This window comes from Trachypithecus francoisi, unplaced genomic scaffold (genome assembly GCF_009764315.1).
Source record: "Trachypithecus francoisi isolate TF-2019V2 unplaced genomic scaffold, Tfra_2.0 Lachesis_group18, whole genome shotgun sequence".
Lineage (NCBI taxonomy): Eukaryota > Metazoa > Chordata > Mammalia > Primates > Cercopithecidae > Trachypithecus > Trachypithecus francoisi.
In genome coordinates this window covers 68,675,729-68,698,689 of record NW_022681463.1, presented here as the reverse complement: position 1 = coordinate 68,698,689, position 22,961 = coordinate 68,675,729, and the positions used below count along the sequence as shown (strand labels likewise).

The 22,961-nt window shown below is 42.0% G+C and overlaps 1 long non-coding RNA gene across 1 annotated transcript; it reads right to left on the bottom strand.

Annotated features, from left to right (window-relative positions):
* Nucleotides 1-18,793: 18,793 nt before the first annotated feature.
* On the bottom strand, nt 18,794-22,707 carry LOC117063446. The gene is made up of 3 exons (XR_004428930.1): nt 22,647-22,707; nt 19,833-19,908; nt 18,794-19,679 (listed from the first exon to the last, which is right to left on the bottom strand). It is a non-coding gene; the product is annotated as an uncharacterized LOC117063446 (long non-coding RNA).
* Between the last annotated feature and the right edge of the window lie 254 nt (nt 22,708-22,961).

Below are 22,961 nucleotides of genomic sequence, written 5' to 3'. Positions count from 1 at the left end.
ATCTTGGAAGGTTACATCCTGTATGATCCTATTTATGTAACATTTTAAAAGTGACAGACTTTTAGAAATGGAGATTACTGGTTGCCAGGGGTTAAGGATGGGGGAGGGGAGAGGAGGACCCTTGTGGTGATGAAATATTCTATATGTTAACTGTGGTGATGGATTCATGAACCTATACATGTGATAAAATTGGATAGAACTAAATACACAAATATTTACATGTTAAACTGGGGAAATATGAATAAGATAGGTGACTTGTGTCACTGTCAATATCCTGATTGTTATATTATACTACAGTTTTGCAAAATGAGGGAAACTGATAGAAAGTATTTTATGGATTGTTTCTTACAACTGCTTGTGAATCTACAATTATCTCAATAAAAAATTTCTATAAAAATGATCTATTAAATAATCTATACATCTTTAATTTTCTATCTAAAATTGTATTTTATACCCTTTACCTGATTTTGTACACAGGGTTACAAGATAAACTTATTTTGTAGGTTACTTCTGAAAGGGGAAAGAAAATAGTAAGATGGATAAATGTGCTATTAACTAACAAGCAGTAAAACGACCCTTCTTGGTTCTGGTGTTTTTTCAGCCGAGTCAGTTATATTAAGAATCATCTTCTCTGCTGGGCTCACTCCTATAAAGTGTTGGGACACTTTGGGAGGCCAAGGCGAGAGATTGCTTGAGCTCAGGAGTTCAAGGTCAGCCTACACAACACAGCAAGACCTGCAACAACAACAAAAACTAGCCAGGTGGGGTAGGGCTCACCTGTAGTCCCAGCTACTTGGGAGGCTGAGATAGGCGGATCGCTTGAGCCCATGAAGTAGAGGCTGCAGTGAGCCATGATTGTGCCATAGCAGACAGAACGAGACCTGAACTAAAAAAAAAAAAAAAAAATTATCTTCTATAATTAACAGAGTATGGTTGTAAAGAAGACACTTCCCTTGAATGTGGTCAGGCAGTATTTTTTTGATAATGAAATGGTTAGGACCTTTTTTTCTTAGAATTCAGATTGTACATGGCATCATATGACTGAAGGGACATTTCTCTTGAAGTCTATCTGTACTATCTTTCTACAGCTGCAAAACTCTTCTCTCCACTGCATTTGTAATAATGATGATTACTATTATTAATACTAATAGCCCCAACAATATTATGCAGTATAATGGCTCAGTGATTATACTGAGAAGTTTGATGGAATTACTTTCCTGAGCTCATTCTAAAATTTCTTCTTGCTCAGTATTATCTTGTTATTTCTGTTCATTTGTCCCTTACAATCTCCAGCCTATTATTTCCCTGTAATTAGAAGCTCATGGGGGTGAGGCTTTTTCATTTTGGTTTCCTCTTCACTGCCTGGAGCACTGTGGACACTGTTTCTCTTTTGATGTTGACATCTTCAAATGGAGACTGGTGGCTTCACAAGTTAGGACAGTCACTGCATCAACCAGGACTAATTTGATAATATTCTTCAAGCTCATTATAATATTGGCTCTTCCCCAAACACCTTGATTTTTTGAGAGATTAGTGCTAAGAAACCAGGCTTGTTCATTCCATTAAGACTTTGAAAATCCAACCCAAAATGCTCAGTCATTTTTTGTGACTCTATTTGCAGTAATATTTAATTTTTAAAATATTTAAGGTCATGATAAATTTGACCTTTACCAAGTAAACATTGATAGATGTTGATATTACTGTTTTCAGGTTTATTGTTGTGTAGCATCTGAATCAGTGAATTTACACACTCTTAATCAGGGGAATAAAGTGCACAAAAAAATTAACTAAGCAGCAATTGCACCATCTACTGCTCTGATGCTTTTGAAAAAGAAAGTAAGTGACTGAGATACATAAAACAACCCATGCAACTTGCAGCAAATGTATCTAAACTACAGTAAAGTGACAGGATAAATAAACTAGATGTTGCTCCTTGAAAGGACCATTTTCTCTACTGGACCTGTCAAAACAGTGAACCCAATGACAGTGTTTAGAAAATGTTCACTGAAACGGACTCACAGACCAAAGTATACACAAACCTGCTGTTGAAAGGTATTCTCTGAGGATGACGATAATAAATCAAAAAACAAGTCTACTGCAAATAGAATTTATGTGGACCAGTGTCTTCTTCACTGAGTATCACCTTCATAGAAAACGTGAGACACCCTGATTTGAGATGTTTAGTCCCTTATCTACAGGAAGCACCACTCACGTTAGAGAAGGAAACCTCAGACCACTCACATGAGCGCTAGCTCCCATAGAGGCGGTGAGAGCCGGATCTGAACCACGTAAGTACTTACTCATGCAAAGTGTGGCTTCATATTTGAACCAGGGAGATTCAGGTGTGGGTTTCTGTTCTGCCATGGAGTAAACACCTCTCTGCCCAAAATTACAGACTCAAACTTCGTATAATTTCCTCAGACCAACTAAATAATACACCTAAGCTTGGACAAAGTCTGGGGGAACACCAAAAAAAAAAAATTTTTTTTAATGATTTCTTACCTGAAGGGAGAAGGAACCTAATGATAGTAGTGTCATGCAGGGTAAAGGTGGACAAGGTTACTACAATACAGCAGGTGTGGCTTGAAACTGGGCAGTGGAGGCTGCAGAACAAAGGCTCCTGACCATTGTTGCTGTCTAGATTAACTTAGATATTCGGCAATGCCATTTCCCATCTCTGTCTAGAACGATAGGCCTCTTCAACCACAATGGTCTCTTTGCCTTGAATTCTTCCTGTCAGATTTCTTTTTCAATGGTATCTCTACTCAAGATTGCTAAAACCAGAAGCAACTGGCAGAAAACATTTTATTTCCAGCAATACTTGATTATCTCTTCTGTTGGTCAAAATGGTTTCAAATGCAATCTGTTCTTCATTAAAAACAGGCCGGGCACGGTGGCTCACACCTGTAATCCCAGCACTTTGGGAGGCCAAGGCGGGTGGATCACCTGAGGTCAGGAGTCTGAGACCAGCCTGGCCAACGTGGCAAAACCCCGTCTCTACTCAAATACAAAAATTAGCCGGGTGTGGTGGTGCATGCCTGTAGTCCCAGCTACTCCGGAGTCTGAGGCAAGAGAATCACTTGAATCCGGGACTAGATTGCACCACCGCACTCCAGCCTGGGCGACAGAACAACACTCTGTCTCAAAAAAAAAAAAAAAAAAAATCAGAAAATGTTTAACTTGATTTTCTTTCTTCTTCACTGAACTTAAATTTACCCAATATCTAAATGTTCCTAGAAATCTGTATTGAAGCCATAAATAATACACTTTGCTCTATGCCCAGATCTTTGTACTACAAACCACTTTCTAAGAGATACATATAATGTCTAGCGCTACTGGTGCTACTGGTGTAAAACTCCTTTATTTGCCATGGCCCCTTATTATCATCATGGCCCCTTATTGTTATCATGTCTAGCTATAAAAAAAACTCAATTTAATTAACAAATAGATTTCTTTATTGTCCAAATGTCCAAAAATAATATAAATCAATGGTCTAATGCAAAAACACAGGAAAATTTCTCTCTCTCTCTTTTTTTTTGTCGTCAGCTGTCTGCTGACCTTAGATAAATCACCAGATCACCCTGACTCCCAGCTTCCTCATCTGTAATACAAAGGGACTGGTCTAGGTAACCCCCAAAGTCTCTCCCTGCTCTAAAAATTCCCAGTTCTACAGAGGACCAAGAGAAAGTAATTTCTTCCCTAATTATTCTATGAAGTTTCTAATTATCAATCCCATTCTTCTGGTTGCTTTGTATTCAAGCCTGGATTGCTATAATTATTTAAGGGTAATTATCATATTTAAATATAAGTGTTTAAACTATAAGGGACCATGGCTGTAGGAACCTTAACATTAATTAGGCCACGTGAGACTTCACTAAATTAAAAAATAAAAAAACCTCTCTGTTTCATCAACTATCAAGTCATCTGAGCTTGCTTTGGCCTTGATAAGCTTTTAATAAGCTGTGTGACTCACCCGGAAGACAGAGCAATAGATTCTCCTAGTGTTTTAGATTGTTTGTTGGTAAAAGCGCCCAAAGGAAGATAGGATATACAATTGCCCGTCAGCATCTTGGAGAGAGATTGAAAATGAAATTGCTACTTCAAAGGCAGAAAAACACAATGTCCTCAAGTTTCTTGTGTAGAAATAATGATAAATAAATGCTATCTTATCTCTGGAGTAATTGGCAACAATGTCGCATGAAAAAAATACTTATGCTATCCCAGCAAAGAAAAAGTGATGATAATAAGGGGCCATGGCAAATAAAGAAGGATGTTTACGCCAGTTTAAAAAGATCATCTTTCCCTGTTTCCTTTCCTCTTTTGACTGCTGACCTGCTGTATTATAACAGTGATAAGAGACATGTTGAGAGGTTTTACAAATACTGACTCTGCAACTTGGAGTTATCAGTAACTTTGTCCCGTGTCCTTTCTTTAGGCAAAAGAAAATAAAAATAAACGTGCACTGCAGTTTATCTTAGAATTGAGTATTGTGAGGGGAAAAGGGGGCCTAAAAAGTCACAGATATATTTGACTAGAGGAAGTAGGAATATAGTTTAAAACCAAGACTATGATAGCTCAAACTGTTATGACCACTCAATATTTTCTGCTTTTTAAAATGTAGTTGAAACCTGCGTTATGATAATGTAGGTAATTGCTAAGTATGAAATGGTAAGACAGTTGTACAGATTTCAGGTGATTGTAATCCGAGATGGTTAGCCAATTTGAACAATATTATTTGTGTATATCAGTGTGTCTCATTCAGCGATTAGTTTTCTCTCAGGAGACATTGGCAATTCCTGGAGACGTTTTTGGTTGTCACAACTTTGGAAGGTCTGCTGGCATTCAGTGAGTAGAGGTCAGGGGTGCTGCTAATCATCTTTCAATGCATGGGAAAGTCCCCGACAACAGTTACCCAGTCCGACATGTCAATAGTGCTGAAGCTGAGAAACCCTGATGAGCATTATAAGGATAAAATTAATACACATTTGGTATAGACCGATGACTTCCGTGGTATGCCTTTTTAGGGAAGGAACAACTCTGTTCCTAGATAGTTGGAAGATTGACCAGATAGATAAGGCCTCCAATATGCCAAGCCTGGTGTCAGGAAACTCCCTGGCTGAGACGGGGCTGCTAGGCCATGATTTAAGGTACCCGATCCAATGTGCGTGACCAGAGGCCACCAAACTGCACCTGAGTTGGGGAATTCTTGGATTATGTCACCAATCTCAGGTAGAGTGTAAGAAACTCCTGTAGTCACTAATTCAACCAGAAGAAAGAATTCAGACTTCTTCTCATACCTGCACACAGAAAACTGTGGCTCTCCTCAAGTTAGCCAAGGTACAGACCAGAAAACAAGTAGTAGTTGCAATGATGAAACAGTCTGCACATAAGCAACTGGATCAGCCAGAGCAGGGAGGGGTAAACGTAGGTATGTGTGAGTGTGTTAGCATGAGTGTGAGTCTGCGTGTGCATGTGCCCCTGATGAGGCATGCTGGTGAGGTCAGTCTTCTAAGGACCACAGATTTAGCCCAGGGACAGCGTGAGGCATCAGCCTTGAATTTCTGTAGACTTCAGATGACATTCCATCTATTAGGCTATATTTCACAGGTATGCTTGCAAATGAGAACATGAGAAATGTGTTCTTAAAATTTCATGTGGCTCATCTGACTTTGCCACATCAAATCAAAATGTCCTTCATCTCAGAGGTACCGCAGGTGGATTCTCCAGATTTCAGAGGAGGTACTAGACAGTAATAATCTCATCAAAGATATTCCTGCCTTTTGTGTCCTAGGGTCTGTGACACACAGGCTCTTAGTTATTATGAGGCCTTTAAGTCTTCTGTGGGGAGTGCGTTCGGGGATGATGGAGAGAAGCGTCATGTGTTTAATTCAGTTGTACTCATTATCAAAGCTTACTCAATATATTTACAGTACAATATAAAACTTAAGGTGATGTCTGAATCTATCTGTTAAACAAATTACAATATATTTTGGAACTTTATTCTAATTTTCCCATTAAAGTAATTACCTAAATTCATTTATAAACTTCATACACCACCACTTGTAGTTTTTAGTTCTGTAACATACGCATACGTATATGAGTACATTGTGTATTCTTTGCTTTTAGGAAATCCAGTATAGGAAAATCTAAAGTTGGAAAACAGATAACCCTCAAGGTGATTATTGATATGATCAAATAATTGGTTACTTTCCAAAAATCCCTTTCAATGAAAAAAAAAAACCAAAATAGAATAAAAAACCAAATCAAATCCATAAATATAAATTAAGTACCTAATCTTATGAGCAAGACAGAAGAGAACGAATATACAAAGAAGACCAAGATTAAGTTTGGGTCTTTAAGATTTTATAGGCTGGGCGTGGTGGCTCTCAGCCTGTAATCCCAGCACTTTGGGAGGCCAAGGAGGGTGGATCACCTGAGGTTGGGAGATCAAGACCATCCTGGCTAACAGAGCGAAACCCCGTCTCTACTAAAAATGCAAAAAATTAGCCAGGTGTGGTGGCATATGCCTATAATCCCAGCTACTCGGGAGGCCGAGGCAGGAGAGTCTCTTGAACCCGGAAGGCAGAGGTTGTGGTGAGCCAAGATCACGCCATTGCACTCCAGCCTTGGCAACAAGAGCAAAACTCTTAAAAAAACAAAAAACAAAAAACAAAAAACTTTATATAGTTTAAGTGACTTCAAAAGCGTCATTCACATATCATTAACCACATGACTGGTGGGTAGAGTTGTTTCTGTCCATTAGATTCCTTCCTCAGGGAGCCATTTATCTCTGTTTCGGCCTGCATGATCTTATGTCTTTTTTTTTTTTACATAAACCTATAAGTCTTTGAATGTTTTTCTACTTTCTGGTATGGAACAGGCTTACCTTGTACTTTCCCTCTCCTAGCCCTGAACCTATTCAGTTTCTCCAAGAAGCCCAGTGCAATGATATTTAGAAACCAAAATCAGGGCATCAGATGTGTTCATTGCTACTGAGATATTATTGCTTCTTAGCCCCTTTAGTAGAGACAGTTAGAATACATGTTTATTTAAATTGTGACTGAATCACACTGAATCCCCTGTTCCCAATTCAAAACCACAGGGTTTTTCCTTTAATGGAAAGGCATTCTACATTCTTTAACTCAAATCAGTGATCCCTAGTCAGGAGTGCTTCTTGTCTCATATTCAAGTTTGTAATCATTTATTTCTTATTTTGCTCCTAAAGTGACTCAGTAAGGGAAAACTGATGTGCAGGCTGATTAGCTTTTACTGTGATCCCTTTTTCTAAGGAGCTTTCAACAGTTTCCATTCATTTTGCCTGACTCAGAAGGTACAATCTCTTATTTCTTTTAGTACCTTAAAAAACAAACAAATAAAAACACCACTTTCCAAAATCCTATGTATTTCATATATGTCTAAGGTTTTGAGGACAACCCAACCTATACAGCTTTCTCTAAGGATTGTGGAGGAGAGGGAACAGAGCAGAGAGGGGGTGACTGCCTCGTGATCTTGTACACTTCACTGCTTACTGTTTGAAGTCTTCAGACTAGGAGACTCATATTTCTGCTACCAGATAATTAAGATACAACATCTTAATTATGCTTCTATCATCATGCAGGTCAATGGTGTGCTGTGTAAAATTTTGCTGAACTTAGTATTTTCGCTGGTTCCAAAGGGCTGCACTATTTCATAAAAAAAGAACTGTGTTTCATGACAAAGCATGGCATAATTAACGTAACTGTAACAATGACAAAAATGTGAATTTCCTCCTTCTCTTTCCTTTCTTTGAAGTCAAATGGGGAACCAAAATGGAATGTAAACAGAAGCCTTTTTTGTCTTTCTTCTACCAAGCTTTGTTTGAGGTTCCGAATTCAATACACAGCTAGCACTGAGGAGGGTGTAGTAAATTTTCCAGCAGCTGCAGCCAGGATTAACTGCATTGCCTTCTTCCTTTGCCAAATCCATTCGTAAAACAAAACTGAAACAGGTCCTGAAGCTTTGTCGTCTTTGAAATTGAGGCCCAACACACAGTGCAGAAAGTGCCGGACTTCAGAAAATCTGGGTTTGGGACCAGTTTTTCTGCTTTAGTGCCAAGTGGCCTTGGGCAAAGCATTGGTTCTCTTTGAGCCTGTTTCCTTCCCTGTAAAGCAAAAATAAAAGTCACCGTCTTGCTTACCTCATAAGGGCGTTTGAGGCTCAAATTAAATGTGATAATGTCAAAGAGCTTTGCAAACTCTAAAGAACTATAAATATAAGGTGTTATTAGAAGCTGTTGAAAGTAAATAATGAGGCAGCTTAATTCAAGTAATTTCAAATGCCTCAGGGTAAAAAGAGCTGTGTGAGAGTGTTAGATATTTGCACTGCCCTGTGGTAATAAGAGAAGAGAGGGAGGGCTGAGGTGGGGAAGGTAGCATGACTCCTCTTCCCTGGTAAAGGTGAGCTGGGGTTGGGGAGGGAGATATTGAAGTTGGGGAAGGCAGGAGACGTCGTCACAGCAGTTTGTAAAATGGAATTATGATGATGAGATGGGGTTTAGCTAACAGGAGAGAGAAAGATGGTAGGAACAGCCAAATGTGCTCCAGAAATAGCAGAAGTAGAGCAAAAGATGTGGCTCAGAAATAGCAATAAAAACATAAGTAAATAAATCAGAAATCAAGGCTGATAAAGGTCAGAGGAGAAGGCTACGCATATAGGGAGAGCCTGGGGGGAAAGGAGTTTCCAAGCTTAGTGACAAAGGAGCCTGAAATGGGGATCCCAGGGTGTCAGCAGCTGATGTCCTGAGCCAGCGGTCTCCAGACACTCGTTCGCATTTATGAGTGCCTACTGTGTGCCAGGCACTAGAAAGAAGACTGTTTTCAAACAAAATCTTACAAGAACAAGAATATGTAAAATAGAAAAAATTGATGCTGCGCTGTTGAAGCAAGGCCTGGGGGACTCAGGGCCATTCGGCTTTCCTCTGGATCCCGTTGGTAGCTCCCAAAACATCTCTGCAGGGAGTGAGGCCTCTCCTGAGAGACAGAGATAGCACCACTCATCCATGTTAACTCCAGCACCTAGCACATGAGAAGCCTGCATAAATGAGTGCATGTATGCATGAATGAATGCACAAAATAGAGAGTGGGTGGTCTGTAGGAAAGAATTCAGATAAATGGATGCAGTGGATTCCATAACTGCATAGTGAGGCTATAACTTAGCAACAATGAATAGTTAATACATAAAGGTTTCTCAATCTTCAGACATGGAATGGCGGGTGGGTCACTGTGACTGGCTTGTCAGAGGCCGAGGGAGACACATCCGTGTGTGTCCAGCCATGGTAGCCAAAGTTAGAGAGCATAAGACAAGACAGTACAAGAGAAAGCTTCTAGTGACAATGTCTTGGTCACTTCATTGCAAAAACACAACTAGTCCAGTGCTCTGCTCCTGTGTGGTGAGGCAGGCTGTCTTCAGAATCACAGAACACAAGAAAGACAGCTGACATTTATCGTGTGCTACTTGCCAGGCACAGAAGCAGTCCTTTTATGTGTTGTGGGTAGAATAATGGCCCTGTAGAGATGTCTATACCCCAATCCCTGTAGCCGATAAATATTCTATGTTACGCGGCAATGGAGAAACTAAGGTTGCTAACCAGCTGACCATGAGGTGGGGTGAGTGTCCTGGATTATCCAGGTGGGCCCCATGTCATCATGGCATCCTTGCAAGTGACAGTGGCAGGCAGGCGAGTCAGAGAAGGAGCTGTAAGGACAGGAGCACATGTTGGAGTGATGTGATGTGATGTGATTTGAGGACTTGACTACTCACTGCTGTGTTTGAGATGGAAGAGGGCGACAGACCAAAGCAATGCAGGCAGCCTCTAGGGGCTAGAAAAGCAAGGAAATAGATTCCCCTCTAGAGCCTCCTGCTGATACCTTGATCTTAGCCCCGCAAAACCCAGTTCAGACTTCTGATCTCCAGAACTGTAAGATTAAATAATTTGTGTTGTTTTCAGCTACTACATTTATGGTAATTTTTTTTTTTACAGTAGCCATAGGAAATGAATACAGATGTTCTCACTCCACCTTCATGTGACAGCCCTAACAGTTGGGTACTTACTGTTGGTGTTTTCCAGATGAGTAGAATGAGGCACAGAGAGGTTGGATCACTTGACCTAGTGCTGCAGCAGGTGGCCTGACTCCACAGCCTGCTCTGTTTATCACACTGTCCCCTGGAGTGGCTTTACCTCCTCCTCCTGACAAATGAGAAAATGAGGCCAGAGAGAATTGTCCTGACCTGTCCCAGGTCACATGCAAGTTTGAGGAGACAAAGCTCAAACTATGCCCCCAGGAGAATGGTGTAGACCAGTGCTTCACAAACCTAAAGTCTCATCAGAATGCAGGTTCCAATTTAGCAGGTCTGTCTGAGCTGGACTCTAGGACCCTGTGTTTGTAAACAGCTCACAACTGAGGTCAGGCCTCTAGGTCTGGAGCAGCAAGACTGTAGTAGCAGCTCCTGTTCTCTGCTTTGGGGGTCTGAGAATCTAGGGTCATTAGAAGAGGCTTGGGCTTCCAGTGAGATGAAGATGATGGGGCACTGGGAGGGAGAGAGGATGCTTGGAGACGAAGAGACACAGGCACCGATGGCCTCGTGACAGTCCTGTGTGGAATGAAATTTAGGGTTTTATAGGGAAAGGCCAGGGCTAACCAGAACGATATAACTCTTTGTGCTGCCCGAGAGAAAGATGTCACTCAAAAGTGATGATTATTTTTGTCATTTAAAAAGTCATCAAAAACACATGTAATTCCAGTGCTTTGGGAGCCCAAGGCAGCAGGATCACTTGAGCTCAGAAGTATAAGACCAGCCTGGGAAACATAGTGATACCTCATCTCTATTAAAAATTTTAAAAATTAGCTGGGCATGCGGGTGCATGCCTATAATCTCACCTACTCTAGAGGCTGAGGCAGGAGGATCATTTGAGCCTGGGGAGATGGAGGCTGCCGTGAACTATGACTGCACTACTGCACTCCAGCCTGAGTGACAGAGTGAGACCGTAATTCAGGAAAAAGAAAGAAAGAAAGATGAAAGAAAGAAAGAAAGAGAGAGAGAGAGAGAGAGGGGGAAGGAAGGAAGGAAGGAAGGAAGGAAGGAAGGAGGGAGGGAGGGAGGGAGGGAGGAGGGAGGGAGGGAGGGAAGGAAGGAAGGAAGGAAGGAAGGAAAGAAAGAAAGAAGGAAAGAAAGAAAAAAGAAAAGTTATCCAAAGCTTGAAGCTTGCAGGCATGGGTCGGGCATGGTGAATAGCACAGACAGGTGGAGGATATTCTCTCTGCCACAGACCCTAAAATATCTATATGAGATTGTGGGAGAAAACCCAACAGTCTTCATTTCCTGCCGTGTGTTTTATGTAATTCTTTTATTTTATTTTTTGTTTTTGAGAGAGAGAGAAAGAGGTAGTGTGCTTCTTCTTTGAGAAATGTCTCTAAAGTTTTGGCAGAATCAAAAGGCTAGTGCCTCAGGCCCCTTCCTCTCCTCAGGCCCAACACCGCCCACTCCATAGACAGCAAACAGCCCCAGGAGAGTTGCTACTCTATAACTGCGGTCATGGACCCCTGAGTCTCCATTTTAAAAGAATCCATGCACCCCTCTGTTTGTGTGCGGGGTGCCGGGAGAGTCCCTAACCTACTTCACTGCAACTTAATAATTTCCAGTTGTCTATGGCTACTGCAGCTGCCTGCAGACTAGGAGTGTTGTGGTTTCATTTTGAAGCAACTCCCAGGCACGCAAGTAAGAAGTATCAACTTTCCTTTCACATATGTGAACTCAGGGAGGAAGCCAATGTTTGGCTGACTGGTTCCTAGGAGTACAGAGTGAAAACATTGCTTGTATTTATTTAAAATGGCTAGAAAATGAGAACTTTTTAAAAAAATCATCATACTTGCCACTATTCTTTTAAATACAACGGCAGTTTTTATAGGGAATAATATGTAGATTGATAAATAGGTAGACAAATACTCTTTTTCATTATTTCATTAGGTAAATATGGAAAATGCTCAGTAGGCCTTTTAAACATTTTAAAGGACTCCAAAGATGTTGGAGAAAATGGAACATTCATTCTTACTTTTTTAGATAGATAATAATGTAGACACATAGAGAAATATCCAGAAGGATATTCATCAAAATGTTAACAGTATTTGTCTCTGGATGACAGAATTTAGAGCAGATTTTTTTTTTTTTTTTTTTTTTTTTTGGGAGACAGAGTCTTGCTCTGTCACCCAGGCTGGAGTGTAGTGGTGTGATCTCAGCTCACTGTAATGTCTGCCTCCTGGGTTCAAGTAATTCTCCCTGCTTCAGCCTCCCAAGTAGCTGGGATTACAGGTGCCCACCACCACACACAACTAATTTTTGTATTTTTAGTAGAGATGGGGTTTTACCATGTTGGCCAGGTTGGTCTTGAACTCCTGACCTCAGGTGATCTGCCCATCTTGGCCTCCCAAAGTACTGGAATTACAGGCATCAGCTACTACATCTGGCCTATATTTCTTTTTTTTTTTTTTTAATATTTTTTTCCCATACTCACAGCAATTCAGGGGGCTGAGGCAGGAGGATCGCTTGATCCCAGGAATTGGAGGCCAGCCTGGGCAACATGGCAGAGCCCTGTGTCTACAAAAAGAGTACTAAAATTTGCCAGGCATGGTAGCACGTGCCTGTAGTCTCAGCCACTCAGGAGGCTGAGGTGGGAAGGTCACTTGAGCCTGGGAGGTCAAGGCTGCAGTGAGCTGTGATCATGGCACTTCGCTCCAGCCTGGGTGACACAGGGAGACCTGGGGTCAAAAAAAAAAAAGGTGTGTGTATTATGTTATATATACATATTTCAGTAGCTTTTGGGGTACAAGTGGTTTTTGGTTATATGGATGAATTAGAGGTGATTTCTGAGATTTAGTGCACCCCATACTTGCCACAATTGACCTTCCATGCTCCGTAATGTAGAGTTTGCAAACTGAAGCTTTAAGGTACTTCTAAAAACTAAGTTTTCTACTAACCATCCCAGCTTAGGGGTTCACCTCTAAGGGTAGTGGCAATTCTTCAGGAAAATAATGAAATATGTTGATCAGTTGCCTGCTCAGTCAGCAAACATTGAGGAGCCTATAAAGTCCAAGGAAGGTGTTTTGCTGGGTACTGAAGAAAAGCCTCTCTTTGCTTCCAGTCAGGGCCCAGGTGTCCAGTGTGACAGTTCTGCATGCTGAGCACTTAGGTGAGGAGGACTCTGGCCATCAGGGGAACTTGAGGCTATGGGGTTTTCAATTATCTATCTAGAGGAGCGAAAAAACAAGCTGGAGGGTTACACGACCCTTGTTATCTGTGTCGTCTCGGTCAGGCCCAACACTTCCTGCTATTCTTCTTCGCTATGGTCTTGTGTCATCATCTGCAAAATACGAATAAAAATACTTCCTCCCAGGAGTATTGTGAGATTAGAGGAGACAATAAGAATGGCACAAAGTAGGCCTCTAAAAGTGTTTCTAGCCGGGCGCGGTGGCTCAAGCCTGTAATCCCAGCACTTTGGGAGGCTGAGATGGGCGGATCATGAGGTCAGGAGATCGAGACCATCCTGGCTAATACGGTGAAACCCCGTCTCTACTAAAAAATACAAAAAACTAGCGGAGCGAGGTGGCGGGTGCCTGTAGTCCCAGCTACTCGGGAGGCTGAGGCAGGAGAATGGCGTGAACCCGGGGGGCGGAGCTTGCAGTGAGCTGAGATCTGGCCACCGCACTCCAGCCTGGGCGACGGAGCGAGACTCCGTCTCAAAATAAATAAATAAATAAAAAATAAAAATAAAAATAAAAATGTTTCTTCCTCCAAGAACCTGAAGCAAACAGGGGATTTTCAAGAATAATTTCTGTTTGGCTATGGGATATGTTACCTTTCTGCCTTAAACTGATCCACCAGTTGATCTGCATTTTACTTGGTCTACCAGTAATATTAATTTTTATTTCTTTTGAACATACAACTGATGATGGGAGAGGCAGATCCAAAGTGCTCTTTGTGGTAGTCTGTTGTGGTTACAATTCACAGAATGCATACATACATGCACATAAAGGAGAAATGGTTGTGTTTAGAAAAAATGGTCATACATAAATAAGTTGAATATCTTGGTGATGGGAAACTAAGATTCAATGTCACAAGAGACCTGCTTTGGTGACTACTAGTAGCTGTTGAGGATCAGAAAAGTTAGATGGCTTTTGCTTTCTTTCTTGCCCTCTCCCATCACACACACATACACACTCACACCACATCCTTTGCCAGCAGGCAGGGAAAACACTCTCAGGGTGATACTGATATGAATGTTCCTTCCTTGTCCCCGACTCACCCTGCTCAAGTCACATAGCTAAGGTCAGCTTTGGGGAGCCAGGTGCCAGCCCTGTCCCTTCACTGTTCTCAAGCTCCTGGGATCCTCAGGGCAGAGGTGTATAATGCTTTTCCATCGTGGTGGAGGGACTGAGACATTGGCCTGTTTCCTGCCTGAGCACCAACTAGAGGGAATGAAACTTACATTGCAGGGCCCTCACTTGCACCAGCCCTTTTAAGGCCCTAGAACTAGGTTCTTATGGTTGTACGATCTGTGTAAAATCTGTAAGAAATATTTGAACTACCATCAGTTAAGACCCTGTTCTCTTCCACCCGTTTCTGATTTCCCCCCATTTCTTCCTCATTTGTCAGTGACGTGGTGTGTCCGTGCATTTCTAGGGAGTTGCACGGGAGATTCATTTAGTTTGGGTTTAGTGGAATGTGTCTGTGTGTGTTGTAGCCTCTTCCAGGTAGAGTTAAGCTGTTGCTGGGGATACTCCTATTGTTCACTGTGCTGACTCAGTGGGAACCGTGACAGGAAGGTGCAGGAGACAGAGGCCATGTCATGACATAACCATGCCCTTAAGTATAAGGAGAGTGAAGGATAAACAAGGTTTGAAATGTTTGGAGCTGGAAGATAGTCTACAGAGCATTCTTGCAATTATCAGTAAGTAGAAAATGCTGTTGTCAAAGAAGACTAGTCAAAATACAAGTTCTTTCCTGTCAGGAATACACTGGAAAATGCAGCATAGATGATTTTAATATACTATATGTATTTTTCTTTCCTGTATTGATGAGAATCACATGCCACAACATCGATCTCTGAGTTTATAGGCAAGTCTGAAGCAGTACTACAAAAGCAAGGTGTCTATAGCAGTTTATGAATGAAAACAGCAAAAGCTTGATAGAGGTGCTTCAAAATTTAGGATAGCAATCTTAAAAATGTACATGACTTTACCAGTAATCAGTTGCAAACCAGAGAGAAACTTTTCTACACAACTGATTGGAGGACATAGATTTAAATCAACTAGAGGAAAGACTAGGTATTATTTTTTCTATTTTTCTCTATGGAAAATATGACAAAATTTGTCATATCGAGCAGTGATCAAAGGTTTTACAGCCAAAAGGATATAGAAGAAAATATTATAGAGATGTGTCAGGCAGTAAATTAATAAAACATTTTGTCATTTGAGGGGTTTTCTGGTTCTTAGCAGCTTTTTAAAAATTATAATTTATTGCAATCTATTTTTTCATTCTAAATAAACGTTCACTTTCATAACTACGTTTGGATACCTTCTTTTGTATTGTTTTTCTTCAAGAGGGTACCCCAAATAGTTTAGGTCTTAGGATCTGTCCCTGGTGCTAATGTGTTATTGAAAGCATTTTCCAAGCTTACCAATGATTGTCAGGGGTGAAGCACAGAGGTGGAGACCAGCATGGTGAAACCTCGTCTCTGCTAAAAATACAAAAATTAGCCGGGCGTGGTGCTGCACGTCTGTAGTCCCAGCTACTGAGGCGGCTGAGGCAGGAGAATTGCTTGAACCCGGGAGATGTAGGCTGTAGTGAACCGAGATTGTGCCACTGCACTCCAGCCTGGGTGACAGAGCGAGACTCCGTCTAAAAAAAAAAAAAAAAGGAAGAAGAAGAAAGCAACTGCTTCCTTGTTTGAGGATTAAATGACTTATTTTATACAAAAGGAATAGAGCAATGCCTAGCACGCAGCAAGAACTGTAAATGTGTTTGCTGTTATCATTATTGCCTGCCTAAGCATGTGAGTCACCAAAAACTCAAAATTAAAACTTCAGTCTCCTTATGCAACTTGTCATTGCTCACTCAAAGACAAGCGGGGGCTGGCATCTCAGGAGTAGCTGAGTTATTCTAGGTCTTGCAACTCTCACCAGCTTTCGCATTTCAACGCCAATTTAGAAAGAGGAGGTACCTGCATCAGTGATAAGTGAAAAGGCTGATCCTGGCTTAGCAAACCATTCCATTTTAATAGTTTTCCAGAAGAATCAAGACTTCAATTATACTAATCAAAGGGACTAGGGCTGCTTAGAAAATAACCATTGCATTTTACTGTCCTCATTACTGGGCCCGGAACACTAACTCTATGTACCAGGGCAACCTCAGGTTCTTTTGTGATGACCTGACCCTAGTTGCTTGGCTCTGCTCTATCAATTCAAAACCCACACTAGGGCCGGGCGCAGTGGCTCAAGCCTGTAATCTCAGCACTTTGGGAGGCCGAGACGGGCGGATCACGAGGTCAGGAGATCAAGACCATCCTGGCTAACACTGTGAAACCTCGTCTCTACTAAAAAAACACAAAAACCTAGCCTGGCGTGGCGGCGGGCGCCTGTAGTCCCAGCTACTCGGGAGGCTGAGGCGGGAGAAGGGCATAAACCCAGGAGGCGAAGCTTGCAGTGAGCTGAGATCCGGCCACTGCACTCCAGCCTGGGCGACAGAGCGAGACTCCGTCTCAAAAAAAAAAAAAAAAAAAACAAAAAAAAAAAAAAAACAAATCCACACTACCTGTGGTCCCAGCTCCCAACCTTCAAAAGCATGATGTCACCCATATCACTGCCAATCTCCCCGGGAAAAGACTCTAGTTTTCAGAATCAGAATTTGAGCTTCTATTGAATTCAGAGACTGACAAGCTCCCAAGGATATGGCATCCAGTCCAGAGTATTAAGTTGTAAAGAAATAATATTCCTCTTTAGAATGCCACCATCTAGCAAGTAGAAAGGGTACATTTATTTAGTGGGAAATTCTGGAAAAAAATAAAATAGTTTTTTTTGAAAAGTTCTGAGGTTGTTTTGTTGTTGCTTTTGTTGCTGTTGTTGTTTCTGAGATGGAGTCTCGCTCTGTCACCCAGGCTGGAGTGCAGTGGAGTGATCTTGGCTCACTGCAACCTCTGCTTCCCGAGTTCAAGCTATTCTCCTGCCTCAGCCTCCCAAGTAGCTGGGATTACAGGCATGCGCCACCACTCCTGCCTAATTTTTTGTATTTTTAGTAGAGATGGAGTTTCACCATGTTGGCCAGGATGGTCTCAATCTCCTGACCTTATGATCCACCCGCTTTAGCCTCCCAAAGTACTGGGATTACAGGCATGAGCCACCGCACCAGGCCGAGATTTTTTTTGGAAACTTTTCTTAAAAGCGTCTCCTTACCTCTGCTTCTAATAGAGCTCTTTTATATTCTGGATTTGAAGTATGGTTGAAAGGTCTAGGCTTGATTGCCAAGAGAAATGCACAGTCAGGTTACACAGGGTGTACAAAACATAGGTGTCTCAGAAATTATGGCTGGTTCTCAGTTCCTAACAGTGAGGTCTCAAAAAAGGGGAAAATGAGTTAGTCCTTCTGAAAAGCATAGAGGAGGAGGTTGAAAGGGCTAGAAAGGTCAAGTTTCTTGGAAGCTCTGTGTGGGAATTCCATCACTTTTATCTTCAGAACCCAAGGCAATGATAGCAATGATGATGAAGATGATGATGATGGTGATAATGATGATCATGATGGTGCCCTGTACTTACAAAAAGGCTTTCATCTGTAGACTCAAAATGCAACACAACCACTAATTAATTCAAAAGGCAAGGTAGGCAAATATCATTATCTTCAATTTACAGGCCAGGAAGAAATTAAGCCTTTACCCAAGGTAATTTCAGAGTGAATATCACAAATGAAGAGATCCTGCCTCTTCTCTGTCCACCTGTCACCTACAGGTAGCTACAGAAGGGCTTTCTTTTTATTTCTTCAGAAGCTGTTTTGGAGCCATTATTTGTGGATGACATTGTGGGACTACAAAAGATGACAACAAAAAGCAGCACATAATTAAATATCAAAATGGAAGGTAAAGGTAAAAAGAATTCTGGGTGAAAGAGAGAGCTGTGGGTCTGAGAAGGCTTCAAAGGAGTGGGAGCTTGAAGGGGGATTCAAAATTTGAATTCCTGGAGAACTATTATGAGAGGCCCTGAACATCCTTGTACTTGAGCTCGGAATGTTCTTGCTGGTTTTTCCAAGAATGCAAGGGCTTGACTGTTTTTCACTTGGGCCCTTTCTCAGGTTATTTGCTGTGAATAACCTTGAGGGATGAGATAATATCTCCCCGCAACAAAGAGCAGGTTTCCTTACCACCGGCTATGAAAGAGGTGGATTCCCCAAGCCTAGGTTCTTCTCCTGTAATACAGCCTACTGCATGACAGCATTTATCTGAGCCCCATGTTGTCCTCTGGGACTTGGAAGCAAGGAAAACAACTCAAACATAATGCTTATGCTGCTTTGTGACTGTAAGTAATAAGGCCCCTTGTCTCTGACCCAGGAGTCTCATGTCGTCTGACAACATCCATGATACAGTAACAGGCTAACGAATTAGCTTACAAGTAGGGTGAAATGAAATCCCACAGCTGGCAGAAACAGCCTGAATTACGTTAGGTGCACCTGCTCTGTGGCACTTGTACCCCTCCTGTTATAACACTGAGCACCTTTTATTATAATGGCTTATTTAATTCCTTTATTCCCCACCAGGCTGGAAGTTATGGGAAGAAAGGGCTATTGCATTTCCTTTGCCTAGAAAAGTGCTTGGCATATAGTAGGTTTTTCTCAAAGATTTATAGAAGAAGTGAATAAATGGATATAGTCTGTTTAGGAGTACATAATAAACCCGTTCCCCAGGAGGAAAGAGTTTTAAAAGGTAGGCAGAGTAACTGCCTTCATGTGTCCTCGAACATTCCACCCTCTTCTCTGGGGCAGAGCAAGCTCCTTGCTGCACTGACCCCTCCCTTCACAGACTTCACTGAGGGCAGGGAGGAGGCATAGTAAAATGACGCCGCCTCTACTACACAATGGTCTGGGGGGCCGCAGCATCTCTGCCTCATCATGATGTGTGGAGTTTCCCTGCCCTGACCTGCTTGTTTCAGTGTATGGTCCTGGTGTGGATGTTCCTTCAATTTCCACATCTCATGGGCATTGGTGGAAAGGAAATCAAGGCCATGTCTGTGGAGGTCACCCTTAGTTTCCTGAGGTCCACAGGTGTGGATGAGAAACATCTGTCCAGGAAACCCGCCTGCCAGAATCCCCTGAGTGAAGACACTCTAGCAGAAGAGAGGACAGCTCCTCAGCGTTACTCTGGCCAGTGATGAAATTCTCAGGGTTTGTGGAGCAATTAATTGCTTCATACACCTGCTGGGCCGAGGTTCTTCAGAATGAGGCAGGTCACATCTACGAATTCTTAACCGTTTTGGAATCCAGGCGCTCACCACTTCTGGTGGGGATAACACATCTTCCTCTGAAGGAAGGAACCAGTTGTTCTTGCGGGGAGAAGAGGGCCGTGGGACTGATTTGACTGTTCTCCCAGAGAGCAGGTTCTCCATTTGCCTACTGGGAAAGAGAGGTGGACATAGGTCAAAGATATCATGTCCTCTCCTCTCACCTTTCCTTCTCCCTTCCCTTCCTCCTTCTCAGACACAAACGGAAATAGTATATTAGCTATGACCATGAATATTGTATTTACTAGTGATTTTTACTTACAAGACTGATACAAGAGGATGTAATATCCTTTTATTTTTTTCGAAGCCCTGCATGGGAGTTAACCTAAAGGAAGAAGCTGAGACACAAAATACAATTTTAAGGAGTTAACTTGAGTCACAGTGAGGACAGCGGCCTGGGGAACACTTCCAAGTTGTCTTGGAAGTGCTCCCTTATGTATTTGTTACAGGCAGGCTCTTTTTTTTTTTTTTTTTTTGGTTTGTTTTTTGAGATACGGTCTCACACCATCACCCAGGCTGGTGTGCAATGGCACGATCATGGCTAACTGCAGCCTTGGCCTGCTGGCCTCAAGCAACCCTCCCATCTCAGCCTCCCAAGTAGCTGGGATTACAGGTACATGCCACCATGCCTGGCTAATTTTTAAATTTTTCATAGAGACAAGGTCTCCCTATATCGCCCAGGCTGGTCTTGAACTTCTAGGCTCAAGTGATCCTCTTTCCTCTCAGTCTCCCAAAATACTGGGATTACAGGCATGAGCCCCAATACCTGACCACAAGCAGGTTTCTAAAGGCAAAAGGAAACAAGGATTAGTCTGATACAAAGTTGTTTGACAGGAATTCTCACGGGCTTACAGATGTAATATTGATTTGTGATTGGCTATACCTTGAGCTATAGGGTAAGAGTTATGGTATCTAGCATATGGCATTGTTAGGTTCATGTATGGCCACTTGGTGTCAGTCAGTCTTGAGCCCACATAGGAAGTGGCTTCAAGAGGTGATTACTTAGCTCAAGGCGGGGAGTGAGGCGAAATTGCTGTCACATTTCAATGCCTCTTTGGGCCTGATAATTTAAAATGGCTCACATTCTTCAGGTAAAGTTTATTTTCTTTCTCAATGATATTTTGTTTGTTTGTTTTTAATTAAACAAACGTGTATTGAGCCTGTCCAGGGCCAGTCTGGGCCAGTCCAGAGAGTGAGAATAGCAGAGTTGGTGGGTTAAGAACACAGGTTTCTAGTTCAACAGACCTTGACTCAGTCCCATCCTGTCTTATTTGTGGTGGGACCTTTGCATCTCCATGGGAGGATACTGGGTGGAGGCCTCTGTATTCCTTCCCTGCCTGTCTCCAGGCTTAGCTGCAGCCAGAGAGCCTGTTCTCTGGAAACACTGCCTGCCACACTTGTTCCTGATGCCGGGATCTCTTTACAGGAAGCATAAGCCTTTATTTTAGTTCAAATTAAACAAATACTCAAATGCCCTGGTGGAAGCTGTTAACACCCACAAGTTAAAACTTGCCTGAAGACAATTTCTGCAGCCAGAAATAACTTGCAGACACTTAGCTGGGGGTAGGAGCTGAACACCACAGGGAGGAGACACAAGGCTGGAAAAGAGGAATTGAGAACCTCAGAGTCAAAATTCGTTACTTCATGCTTTTTCTTTCAACCTGATCTCCCTTTCCTTTCTTATTTTGAGAGCAAGTTTCAATTCCTGATACAGCTGAATTCACCTGGAAGTATGGGTAATTTGTCTCTGTACTTAACCTGTGCTGTAAGTGTAGAATTTTGGCCATTTATTTAAGGCCTGGCAGGAATGTACTAACTATAAGAAAATCATGTGACTTTCTTAGTGAAATGGCATCAGAAGATTTCCGGGGGCCAAAGAGCACTGTAACCAGGTGTAGCTGGAGTCAGGCCATTTTGTGTCAGCCGGAGCCAAAGTCCTTCCAGGTGGTGGCTGCTCTTTCTAAGGACTGTTTGAACTTGGAGCAATCTGATCAAGGGGGGGTTTTAGGGTTTCAGAAATGCTGGTGAGCCATGTCTTGCATGTTTAACCCAAAGCGTCCCTGGAGTTGGAGACTGCTCTACTTTCCATTCATCATACACTTTTTGGGCACTTGCTTGTTGGTGCTGGGCCCGTGTTAGACTCCGGAAAGAAAGATAATTGTTTAGAAAAGGAAAAAAATGCTGTTTCTGCCCTGGAAAAATGTGCCTGACACAGAGGCCTTTTGTGTTTCTGTTCTGGTCAAATAGTAACTCTTTCCTTGAGGTCACAAATGCTGAAGCTTAGACCTAGTATTTGATAGCACAACAGGGTGACTATAGTCAATAATAATTTAATTGTACATTTAAAAATAACTAAAACAGTATAGTTGGATGGTTTGTAACACAAAGGATAAATGCTTGAGGGGATGGATACCCTACTTTCCATGATGTGATTATTATGCATTGCATGCTTGTACCCAAATATCTCATGTACCCCACAAATATATAGAGCTACTATGTACCCACAAAATTAAAAATTAAATAAAATTGTCACAAGACAGGAGAGATAAGTTAGCCCAAAAGAGCTTGTTTTAAAAACAAAAGAGCCTTTCTTTACAGTCGAATAATATTTTAGCAATGCTGCCCTCTGCAGAGCAAAACTAGAATCACAACTCTAGGTGGTTAAACGAACTTCCCAACACTGGTTAATTTGAAGAGAACTGGAAGATTCAGTGGTCTTCCAGATTTTCTCACATCCCCCCGCTAAAACAATTGTGAATAATCATGTGCCTCCTTGCATGTTTTTAAGTTGACATCTAAATTTGCCTCATCAGGTTAATAGTTGCAAAGGATGTTCTTTCCCACACATTTTCTGAGCTTTAAATAGTTGCAGATTGAGCGTATCCAGTTTAATTATGAAAAACACCGTCTATATCACCTGGTGGGCAAAGCCAGCCCTCATTGTCAAACCAATCAGCTAACTTTGAATTGCTTTCTGACAGAAAAATAGTTTACTTGACTGTGTTAATCACGCTGCTGATAAAGACTTATCCGAGACTGAGTAATTTATAAAGAAAAGGAGGTTTAATGGACTCACAGTTCCACGTGGCTGGAGAGGCCTCGTAATCATGGTGGAAGATGAAGGAAGAGCAATGGGATGTCTTACATGGCAGCAGACAAGAGAGAAAGAGAGCCAAGTGAAAGGGGAAACCCCGTATAAAACCTTCATATTGTGAGACTTATTCATTACCATGAAAACAGTATGTGGGAAACTGCCCCCATGACTCAATGATCTCCCACTGGCATCCTCCCACAACACGTGGGAATTATGGAAGCTACAATTCAAGATGAGATTTGGGTGGAGACACAGTCAAACCATATCACTGAGTGACTTAAATTCAACAGAACTGTG